This window comes from Antechinus flavipes, chromosome 4 (assembly GCF_016432865.1).
Source record: "Antechinus flavipes isolate AdamAnt ecotype Samford, QLD, Australia chromosome 4, AdamAnt_v2, whole genome shotgun sequence".
NCBI lineage: Eukaryota > Metazoa > Chordata > Mammalia > Dasyuromorphia > Dasyuridae > Antechinus > Antechinus flavipes.
Window position 1 is genome coordinate 400,050,208 of NC_067401.1, and position 13,201 is coordinate 400,063,408.

The window sequence follows — 13,201 nt, forward strand, 5'->3', positions numbered from 1 at the left end:
ATTCAGTTCATTTATAGATGAGGAAACTGGAGCAAACAGAATGTGATGTTTTGTCCAGGATCACACAGATAGGATTTCAGCACAGGTTTTCCTGACTCCAGAGCCAACACTCTACCAATTAGCTGAAGGCACTTAGCCCCTGTTTCCTTTATAGTAAGAATTACAATGGTACATCCCTCTCAGGGGTATTGTAGTATCAAATGACATAATATTTGATAAACAACCTAATACAATGGCTGGAATATAGTAAATAATAATTATTATCATTATTCCCTTCAGACATAATATTCAAGAATACAAAGAGATATTATTATAAAGATAAAGAGTTAAATTATTGAATAAATTAACTAGTGATGAGATAATAGAAGGATTTTGCCATTCTGTTTCTGCAATTAAAAAACAGTGCAGAGATAATAGGATGAAGGACAATGCTACTCTATTAACCAAAGTAATATGAACCAAAAGATGTAATAGACATCAAGTATCATGGTTGAATTGTTGAAGAGAAGACATGGTCTTAGTTCTAATATCCTCATTATGTTGTGTAGAATGTCTGAGAACTGCTTGAGTCAAATTCTAGCTAATTTCTAATAATGTTTTGGTGAAACATGAAATATAAAGATCTCTTCCAGGTCTAAAGATATTATTCTGTGATTATAATGAATAATATGAAAAAAACTTTAATATTTTAAAGGAGAGGAGAAAATATTAGGAATGAGAGAATATTAATTTTCAGAAAGCTTGGTGCAAGACAAAAAAAATGGCAAAAAGTTTGAGACACAGTGTGTGGTATATATATATGCCATTAAAGAATGAAAAGCAGTTGAACTTGAGCAAAAACATAAATCGTGTCAACTGAAGAATTTAGTAAGAATTTAAAGAAATATCAAATCAAGCAAAAAATCTTCAAAGAAACATCATATTTCTGATCTTGGAAGAAACAAGATACCAAAATGGGATTGGTGGTTAAAACTATGGTTTATTCTAAAATAAATTGTCCTCATTCTATACAGTTTTTAAGAATCACTTTCATATGTTTTTCTAGGTTTCTCTATAATTGCCATCTTTGTAATTTTATTTCCTTGCTGCAGAATAGTATTAAATGTTTTTTAATTATCCTCAAATGGATTGGAAATTGTTTAGTTTGTAGATATTTTTGATGTTGATATGAAGAATCCTGCAATACATATTTTTATACATATAGGTTGTTTTCCTCTTTCCTTTAGGCCTAGTAGTAATAATGTCTCTGCATGAAAGAGTATAGAAAATACACAAATTTGGGGAACATAAAATCAAGTTTCTTTCTTGCGTGGCTAGACTAATTCTTCATTATACTAGTAGTATGTCAAAGTGCCCATTTTCGTCAAATTCCCCCAACATTTATTATTTTAGTTTCTTTTGTTAGCTTTACTGATCTGATGGAAGTAAGGAAGAATATTAAAGTTCTCTGATTTGCACATCAATAATTATTTTTACTTTGGTGAATTTATCCTCATATGACTATCAAAACATGAATTTCTTCTCGAGAATTACATGTTCATATTTTTGTTTACTTCTCAATTGGAGAATGATTCTTCTTCTTATGAAATTGAATCAGTTCCTTATACATTGGAAATTAAACCTTTATAAGAGAAACTTTTTCTCCAATTAGCTATTCCCCTTCTAATCTTAGCTACCTAGGATTTGTAAAAATCCATAACTTCAAAAGACTTAAGAACTCTGATGAAAAAAATGGCCTATTATGATTACAGAAAAAAAAGATCTTATCCATCTTGTGACAGAACTGATATATCTATAATGAGATTCACATTTTTGATATGACCAATATGACCAATGACTTAGTGTGTTTGACTATGAATATGTGTTACAAGAGTTTTAATTTTTATTTTTCAGTGGAGTGATTTAATTAAAATTAAATTCAATAGTTTATATAGTAGTATATATTTGTATATATTTATATGAATATGCTATTAATATATACTAATAGTTTTCATCCCCCCCCCAATAATCCTGAGAGATAAATGGTGTACTTATTTCATTTTGTTTTGAGGAAAGTGGCTCTCAGTGAGGTTAATTAATTCACTCAAAGTCACATTTTAAATAGTAGCTAAATCAAATCAAATCATTATACAGTCATCTTGGATTTTACTCTCTCCCTCACCTAATACATCCAATCAACTGTCAAGACTTCTATGTTTCTTCCGCAACATCTTTGATTTATCTCCATTTTTACAACACTGTTTATCTGCTCCCTGAAGAGTTTATGGACTTAATTGTATCTATATGTGAATAGTAGAAATATTACAAAAGTTTTCTCTTGTCTAAAGTAACCAGAGGCATATCTATCTATCTATCTATCTGTGATGGTTAAGGTTACTTATGTGGAAAGCATAAGACACAGTGGAAAGTAAAGAAGCCGGAGTTGAGCAGAAGACAAAAGAGCCATGTATCTTAGCTGAGTTTCTGGCTGCTGGTGGGGATTAATTTCTACCCATTGATTGTCCCTGTCACCTATTTTGCCTCAAATCTTTATTTCCTTTTCACCTTCATACTGAGTTAAAACCTGTATGGGCAGCATAAGAAAGATTCATTGACTCAAGACTTTCTGCCTGTCCCAGAGGTCTCTAATTCTTAGCACGGACTAAATAAAAGCATAAAAGTAACATGCACACAGCAGATGACTGAACTTTCACAGCTCTGGAAACAAAATCCAAAACAGGCAAATGAGGTTGCACTTTGCTAATTATCCCAATTTCCTGAATGTTAGTTATTTCAGTTGTATCTCTGTTTGGTTACTGTGGAGTTGCATTTCTTTTACATTGATTGGTCAATTTATCTACAGGAAACCAATGCTTCCCTGAGGTCATAGCAAATGTCTCCCAAGTTTTTTTTTTTTTTTTTTTAATCTAAAATGTATGTGGCTGCAAGCAAAAACATTGACATCAGCCTCAACCCAACAGCCAGACTTTAATCCTCCACATCTGACACTGTGTTCTAGTGGCACTAATGGCTCCAGCAATATGTTATCCATTCATATAAAAGCAATAAAATATTACTTAGGGTAGCATTACATGAGTCCACTTAGATCTTGGTCTTTTGGGGAATACAAAAATATTTCTGCTAGTTCAATATTGGTTTTTCATGCCTGTGTTTTCTGCTAGCCAAAGTGTCAGTGAAAAGTAATAACACAGAATCATCTTAATTATACTTTTACTTTCATATCCTATGATTTCTGTATTGAAAAAAGCCCAATATATCTACAATGAATACATTTATTTCTTCAGCACAAAAAGTTTCTGGTGTTATATAAGAGGATTTTGTGTTATGACTTGGAAATTAAGAATATTTAACATTTAGCCTTTTCTTTTAAAAAAGAACTACATACTTTTAAACAAACATAAACCATCCATATTATAATGATTTTTATTATAACCTATTGTAAGAATACTTGAGAAAGATGGAGAAAAGATGGTTGAGTAGAACAGAAATTAAGCTGAACTCTCCCAACATTTTCCTCCAAATAACTTGAAACTAGTGTTTCAAATTGAATTCTAGAATGACAGAACCAACAAAAAGTCAAGAAAAAATGTCAAAAGTGACATTTTTATAGTGCAAGATGTTTTAGGAAGTAGGCAAGCCATGACACTGAGTTCTGGGCCAGCCTGGAGCAGTACAGAGCCTGTGGAGACAATCCCAGCATCAATCTATGCAGGCAATTATAGCTGTTAGGCCAGACATGTAAGAAGAATGGAATAACTCATCAGAAAGAAATTACCTGGACCATTTGCTGCGATTGAGTACAGAATCCCATACACAGAAACATGCACAATTCAGAATTTTAATTCCCGGATGAAAGGAAGTGCGAGTGCTTATGGTCACAGTGGAGCAAAGGCTTGTTCACATTTTCAGGGCAGAGAAGGATGTGGTAGTCTGCAAGAGAGTAGGAGCCTTTGTTTCAGTTCTAAAGCAGAAATGATCACTGATGTTCATGGATAAAGAAAAGCAGAAGATACAGTCCCAGTTTCAGTACAAAGAAAAAAGCTGGCACTTGTAGTTAGAGAGGAGCATGGTATATTCCTGGGTAAAAACCAGAGCCACTCCACATGAGCATTGAGAACATATCACCTTGAATCATACTATTGTGAAAGTATGACACTTGTATACCCCCAGGATTACCAGCATGTGTTCACTTCCCCCACCACGCACACAAACAAACAAAAACAAAAAAACCCTGAAGCTTAAGACAAGTTCCTCCAACCTCAGGAAAACAGAGCATCTTTTTAATATATATATAACTTTTTATTTACAAGTTATATGCATGGGTAATTTTACAGCATTGACAATTGCTAAACCTTTTGTTCCACTTTTTCCCCTCCTTCTTCCCACCCCCTCTCCTCAGATGGCAGGTTGACCAATACATGTTAAATATGTTAAAATATATACAATGTAAGTATACATGTCCAAACAGTTATTTTGCTGTACAGAAAGAATCAGACTTTGAAATAGTGTATAATTAACCTGTGAAGGAAATAAAAAATGCAGGTGGACAAAAATAGAGGGATTGGGAATTCTACGTAATGGTTCATAGTCATATCCCAGAGTTCTTTCGCTGAGTGTAGCTGGTTCAGTTCATTACTGCTCTATTGGAACTGATTTGGTTCATCTCATTGTTGAAAAGGGCTATGTCCATCAGAATTGATCATCATATAGTATTGTTGTTGAAGTATATAATGATCTCCTGGTCCTGCTCATTTCACTCAGCATCAGTTCATATAAATCTCTCCAAAACTTTCTGAAATCATCCTGCTGGTCATTTCTTACAAAAAAATAATATTCCATAATATTCATATACCACAATTTATTCAGCCATTCTCCAATTGATTGGCATCCACTCAGTTCCCACTTTCTGGTCACTACAAAGAGGGCTGCCACAAACATTCATGCACATGGGATCCCTTTCCCTTCTTTAAGATTTCTTTGGGATATAAGCCCAGTAGAAACACTGGTGGATCAAGGGGTATGCACAGTTTGATAACTTTTTGAGTATAGTTATTGGCTGTTTTGTCCTTTGAACCTAACCTATTCCATTGATCAACTAGTCTATTTCTTAGCCAATACCAAATGGTTTTGGTAACCACTACTTTATAATATAATTTTAGATCTGGCACAGCTAGGCCACTTTTATTTCATTTTTTTTTTCATTAATTCCCTTGAAATTCTTGACCTTTTGTTTTTCCATATGAACTTTGTTGTTATTTTTTCTAGGTCATTAAAATAGTTTTTTGGGAGTCTGATTGGTATAGTGCTAAATAAATAGATTATTTTAGATAGTATTGTCATCTTTATTATATTTGCTCATCCTATTCAAGAGTATTTAATATTTTTCCAGTTGCTTAGATCAGACTTAACTTGTGTGGAAAGCGTTTTGTAGTTTTGCTCATAAAGTTTCTGATTTTCCCTTGGCAGATAGATTCCTAAATATTTTATACTATCTGTAGTTACTTTAAATGGAATTTCTCTTTGTAACTCTAACTGTTGGATTTTGTTAATGATATATAAGAATGCTGATGACTTATGTGGGGTTTTTTTGTATCCTGCAACTTTGCTAAAGGTGTGGATTGTTTCTAATAACTTTTTGGTAGAATCTCTGGGGTTCTCTAAGTATACCATAATATCATCAGCAAAGAGTGATAATTTGGTTTCCTCATTACCTACTGTAATTCCTTTAATCTCTTTCTCAACTCTTATTGGCCAATCTAGCATTTATAATACAATATTGAATAGTAATGGTGATAGTGGGCAACCTTGTTTCACTCCTGATCTTATTGGGAATGGTTGCAGTTTTTCCCTATTACATATGATGCTTACTGATGGTTTTAAATAGATGCTACTGATTATTTTAAGGAAAAGTCCATTTATTCCTATACTTTCAAGTGTTTTTAATAGGAATGGATGTTGGATTTTATCAAATGCTTTTTCTGCATCTATTGAGATGATCATATGGTTTTTGTTAATTTGTTTATTAATATGGCCAATTATATTGATAGTTTTCCTAATATTGAACCAGCCCTGCATTCCTGATATAAATCCTACTTGATCATGGTGTATTATCCTGGGGATGATTTTCTGTAGTCTTTTTGCTAACATCTTATTTAAGATTTTAGCATCAATATTCATTAGGGTGATTGGTCTATAATTTTCTTTCTCTGTTTTCAACCTACCTAGTTTAGGTATCAGTATCACATCTGTGTCATAAAAAGGAATTTGGTAGGACTCCTTCATTTCCTATTTTTTCAAATAGTTTATATAGCACTGGGACTAATTGTTCTTTAAATATTTGGTAGAATTCACATGTAAATCCATCTGGTCCTGGGATTTCTTTTTTGGGGGTTGATTAATAGCTTGTTCTATTTCTTTTTCTGAAATGGGACTATTTAAGCAATTTACTTCCTCCTCTGTTAATCTGGGAAGCCTATATTTCTGGAGGTAGTCATCCATTTCACTTAGGTTATCAAAGTCATTGGCATAAAGTTGGGCAAAGTAACCCCTTATTATTTCTTTAATTTCCTCTTCATTGGTGGAAAATTCTCCCTTTTCATTTTTAAGACTACTAATTTGATTTTCCTTCCTTCTTTTTCTAATCAGATTTACCAAAGGTTTATCAATTTTATTGTTTTTTTCATAAAACCAACTCTTAGTTTTATTTATTAGTTCACTAATTTTTTTTTTTACTTTCAATATTATTAATTTCCCCTTTTAATTTTAGAATTTCAAGTTTAGTAATTGATTGGAGGTTTTTAATTTGGTCTTTTTCTAGCTTTTTAAGTTGCAAGCCCAATTCATTGATCTTCTCTTTCTCTATTTTATTCAAGCAAGCCTCTAAGGATCTAAAATTTTCCTTTATTATCACTTTGACTGCATCCCACAAATTTTGGTATGATGTCTCATTGTTGTCAATTATAAATTTCACTCAAGATAATGAAAGCATTTACTATTTCTGCCTTCCTGCATTTAATTTCGAGGTCTTTATGTCCTAATATATGGTTAATTTTTGTGTAGGTTCCATGAACTGCTGAGAAGACAGTATACTCCTTTCTATCTCCATTCAGTTTTCTCTAAAGATCTATCATACCTAATTTTTCTAATATTCTATTTACCTCTTTAATTTTTTTCTGTTTTGTGGTTTGATTTATCTAATGCTGAGAGTGCAAGATTGAGATCTCCCACTATTATAGTTTTGCTGTCTATTTCTTCTTGCAACTCTCAATTTCTCCTTTAGGAAGTTAAATGCTATACCACTTGGTACATATATGTTTAACATTGATATTGCTTCATTGTCTATAGTACCCTTTAGCAGGATATAGTTTCCTTCCTTATCTCTTTTAATTAGATCAATTTTTGCTTTTGCTTGATCTGTTAAGGATGGTTACCCCTGCTTTTTTGACTTCACCTGAAGCATAATAGATTTTGCTTCATCCTTTTACCTTTACTCTATATGTATCTCTCTGTTTTAAATGTGTTTCTGATAAACAACATATTGTAGGGTTCTGCTTTTTGATCCAGTCTGCTATCTGCCTCTGCTTTATGGCAGAGTTCATCCCATTCACATTTACAGTTAAAATTACTAATTTTGTATTTCCTGCCATCGTAATATTCCTGGATTGTGCTTTTCTTTTTCTTGCCCCCCCCATCCCCTTCCCTAGTATTAAACTTATGGGCCCCACTTGGAGCATCTTTAAAATAAAGTGATAAATCAATAAATAGGCTGAAAAATTAAGCAAGCAAAGAAAACAATAAGAAACAAACTTGACCACAATAAACCTTCATTCATGACAGAGAAAATCATGAATCAACCTCAGAAGAAGGCAATTATGTTAAAATACCTATGAGCAAAGCATCAAAAATGTGAATTGGGTATAAGTTTAACAAGAATTTCTAGAAGAGCTTAAAAAGGATTTTAAAATTGAATAAGAGAAATACAAAAAAAAATTGAGAATGATACAAGAAAATTCTGAGAGAGTATCAGCTTGGTAAAGGAGCAAAAATAATAATAAAAAAAGAAATATTGATGAAAATATTACCTTGAAAACAAATAGATAACATGGGCCAGTGGTTAAAGAGGCACAAAAATATGGTGAAGAGGGGAATTTTTAAAAAAATTAGAATAAGCTAAATAGAAAATGAAGTATAAAAACTTCTTAAAAATAAGAATTGGTCACCCGGAATCTAATAACCCATGATATCAAGTAACAATTAAAATAGAGGCAAAATCAAAAATTATCATCATATTCTTGAAACAGATTATTTCAATAAATATTGAAAGAATTCACCAATTAACTACTAAAAGTGATTCCAAAATGAGGAGTCTTAGAAGTAGTATAGCCAAATTCCAGAACTTCTATGGCAATGAGAAAATATTGTAGTGAGAAAAAAATTATTCAACTAATGTACAGCCACATTTGGGATCACACACTATTTCTTCTATGTTAAAAGAACAGTGGACTTGGAACATGAGCTTTCAGGAGGCAAAGAAGTTACTATTACAACCTATCCAGTATAACTGAGTAAATTTTTCAAAGGAAAAAATGAATTTCTTAATAAAATTGCCATTTTCACACTCCAATGTGATCATAAGCAACAGTGTTTTTTCTACCCCAGAACAGTTATGTATGGGCTTGTGTGGGATTCTTGTATGGGATTCTGTACTCAATAAGCAGCAAATGGTTCCCTGTAATCTCTTTCTGATGAGTTATTCCATCCTTTTACTGATCTTGATGCATATCCCGAACTCAATAGAAAATTTAACATTCAAACACATAAAACTCAAGAAAAAAAAAGCAGGTAAATAAGAAAGATAAATTTTAAGGGACTCAATAGGCTTAAATTGTTTGCATTTCTATATAGGAAGATGACACATAACTCCTAAAATATTTATTATTTTTAAGTCAGAAGCACTTTACAAAGACATAGATGTGAAATTACTATGATGAAATGATTTTAAAAATAGTAGCAAAAAAGAGGCATATATTAAGAAAATGGGTAAGGAAAGTAAGAATTGAAAAAAAATATTTAAAATCAAAGCAATACAGAAGAAAGCTTTAATTGTGGAGGAAGCACTAAAGAGAGGTGGCAGGTAATTTTTTAACCACACTCTCATTGTAATTGGTTCAAAAGAGGAATATATATATATAGACTCAATTGAGTATAGAAATATATCTTACCAAACAGGGAAGTAGGAAGGAAAAAAGATAAAAGAAAAGATGGGAGGGATAAAACGTGGAGTTCATTAAAGGATACAGTCATTAGAAGCAAGACAGACTTATAAAGAGAAAAAAGGAGAAAAAGAGAAAGAGAGAGAGAGAGAGAGAGAGAGAGAGAGAAAGGAGAGAGAGAGACAGGAAAGAGAGAGAGACAGGAGGAAGAGAGGAGAAAGAGGAGGAAGAGGAGGAAGGAAAGGAAGGAGGGAAGGAGAGGGAGGAAAGGAGAGGGGGAGAGGGAGGGAGAGAAAGGGAAGGAAGGAGAGGGGGAGAAAGAAGAAAGGGGAGGAAGAGGGGGGAGAGAGAATAGGAAAATAAATTGGATGAGGGGAAATATTTAGTTAGTAATCATAACTGTGAACATGAATAGAATGAATTCACTCATAAAATAGAAACAGCAGAACGGATTAGAAGCCAGAATCCAACAATATGTGGCTTACAAGGAACTTAATTAAAACAGAGATACAGGATTAAAATAAGTCTCAGAAGCAGATCTGCTTCAGTTTAGGTAAAAGACATGTGAAAGAAATCTTGTTCTCAGGTAAATCAAAAGCCAAACCAAACCTAATTAAAAGAAATGAAGAAAGAAACTATTGAAAGATTCCATAAACAATAAAGTAATATCTATTCTAAACATGTATGTATCAAATAACACTACATTCCAATTCTTAAAGGAGAAGTTAAGAGTACAGGAAGAAACAGGAAAGCTATTCTGTAGGATACCTCAATTTTATACTTTCGTAATTGGAGAACTCAAGCCATAAAAAAAATGCAAAAGAAATTAAGAAGATGAATTTAAATTTTGGAGAGTCAGATATGATTCATCTTTGGAGAAAATTGCAGGAGAATAAAAAAGAGTATATCTTTATCCCTCCTATACATTAGATGTTCATAAAATTGCATCATGGTAGGCAGAAATATTAAATGCAAATCTTTCACAAAGTATTGAAATAAAATATATTCAAAGAAGGTCATAGAAACATAATTAATTATTAATTGGAAACTAATATAATCCTAATGATTGAGTTGGTCCAAGAACAAATCATAGAAATAGTCAATAATTTCATGAAAGAGAATGACTATAATGAAATAACATGCTAAAATTTATGAGATGCAACAAAAGCAGTATTTTGGGGGAAATTTTTTGCATAAATGTTTACATCAATAAACCAAACTAGAAAAGAACTTATTAAAAGTCCCCGATTAAACATTAAATTGAAAATCTTGAAAATCAAAAATGTGTTTAATAAAATTGAAAGCAAGAAAACCATTGAACTTCTAAATAAAAAATAGGTGCTAATTTTGTGGAAAAAAAAATAGATAAACTAATGTTGATTTGACTAAGAAAAGAATAAAAAAAATTAACAGTACTAAAAATGAAAAGGGCAAATTTACTACCAATGAACATGAAATTGTAGTAATTAGTAATTAGAAGTAATTAGAAACTGTTTTGTAAAATAAAATATATGCCCTCAAATCTTGCAATCTAAGTGAAATAGATGAATATTTACAAAAAAATCAATTGTTCAGATTAACAGAAGAGTAAATGGAATACATAATAACTTTATGTCAGAAAAAAATAAATTGAGGAAGCCATAAATGAACTCTTAAAGAAAAAATCCCCTGCACCAGATGTAATTACATTCCACTTTTGCCAAACATTTAAAGAACAATTAATTTTAATATTAAATAACAATGTTTGGAAAAATAGGCAATGAAGAGCTTCCACGAAATATCTTTTATGACAAAAATATAGTTCTGACAGCTAAACTAGGAAAGCAAAAACAGAAAGAGTAAAATTGCAGTCCAATTTCCGTAATAGAGATTGATACTAAGATTTTAAATAAAATATAAGCAAGGGGATTATGGCAATATATCATGAAGTTCAAATACTATGACAAGTTGGGATTTATATCCAGAAAAACAAAACTGGTTCAATATTAAAAAAAAAATTATCATCAAAATTGACCATATATACAAAAAAACAACCAAAATGATATAATTATCTCAATAGATATAGAAAAAGCTTTTGCCAAAATGCAATACTTATTCCTTTTTAAAACCAGGCAGCTTAGGAATAAATGAAGCTTCTCTTAAAAAGATAAGTAGGAAATATAAAAAAGCATTAGCAAACTTTATATTGCTGATAAGCTAGATGCCTTTCTTATAAGATTAAGGGTGAAGAAAGAATGTTCACTATCATCACAAACTTAGACGTGTCAAATTGGCTAACAAAACAGAAAAAGAAAAAAAAAATGTTGGAGGGAATTTGGAAAAGTGGGGCCCACTAATTCATGATGGTAGCGTTCTGAATCGGTCCAACTATTCTAGACAATTTGGAACTATGTCCAAAAGGGCTTAAGAACAATGTACTCCCTTTGATCTGTTTTGAGTATAAACATGATAGTGAGTCAAAGGAAAAGGAAAAAGATCTACATATACAAAAACATTTATGACAACTCTTTTTGTGGTGGAAAAAAATTGGAAATGAATGAGATATACATCAATTGGGGAAGAGATAAACAACTTGTGGAATATTACTATGGTGAAACATCATTTCAATATAAGAAATAGTAACCTGTATAGTTTCAGAAAAAAAAAAAACTGAGAAAACTGCAGTATGCTCTCACAAGTGAAATGAACAGAACCAGAACACTGTACATAGTGACAGAAGTATTCTATGAAAATCAGTTGTAAATTACTTAGCTATTCTGAACAATAAAATGATTGAAGATAATTTCAAAAGGTTTTGATGAGAAATACTAACCACAAAGAGAAAACTAATGGAATTTGAGGGCATAATGCAATTTATTTTTTTCATTACATTTTCTTGCTTTTTTTTTTGTCTTGATTTTACAACATACCTTAGATGGAAAGACTTTTGCATAATTTTACATTAATTGATATTTAATTTCTTGACTTCTGAAAGAATGAGGGGGAAAGAGATAATTCCAAACTCAACTTTTTTTTTAAATGAACATTAAAAATCAACAATAAATTTATTTTTAAAGCAATGAAATAGGCCTCCCTAGAGTTGTTGATGAATTGGAAAAGGAAAAAACAAAACAAAATAAAACAAAACAACAACTGCATATGTTAAGTGGTGTGTGAATTGACCACCATGATGGTGGTTTTGCTTAACTATTTTTCTTTGTAATAAGAGTGAACACTATGGGACTGGTGTACTAGAAATGAATATTACATAAAACAAAACAGAATGTTAAACTTTAAAAATAAATAAATTTTGGTCACTTTATGAACACATAAAATCAACTGTGACCTTTATACAAACATTAATAAAATCCTATGGTACAAAATGTACAAAATACAATAATCCATACAATAACTATTCATGATTGCCAAGTAATGTATTATTGGATTTATTATGCAAAATTGTGTTAGACATACATATATGCATACATGCATACTGTGTATACATCTACATATGTAAATGACTATTTGTGTCATTGCGGTAGCTTATTTTTCTTAAGTGTATCTTTTCTAAGAAACATGGTTTTCTTTTTTTAAATTTTCTACCAGGGTAGGGATTGGTGAAGGAAGAGGAACTTTATTTATTTTATTTTCATTTGTTTATTATTTCTATTTACTTATTTATGCAAATTCAAAAGTGGGTAGTGTTATAGTTTGGAATTGTAGGCATTAGGACTTCTTACTATTAGTTTTACTTAGTTGTTTTAATTTGCTATGCAACCTCTAATCAAGTAGATTTGTAAGTGTTTAGAAAAAAACAAAAACACTAATGAAACAAAGAAAAAATACTTAGTAAGTGTTAAATAAGAGTTTTATTGATCTTTTCATTAATTTGGGTTTAGTGATTGAGTTACAGATTTGTTTCTTTGGTGTCATAGCTCTTTGGAATGTATTCTTAAGAATCCCTGTTGCAATTCTAATGGAAAATATCTGAATGATATTATATGTTGACC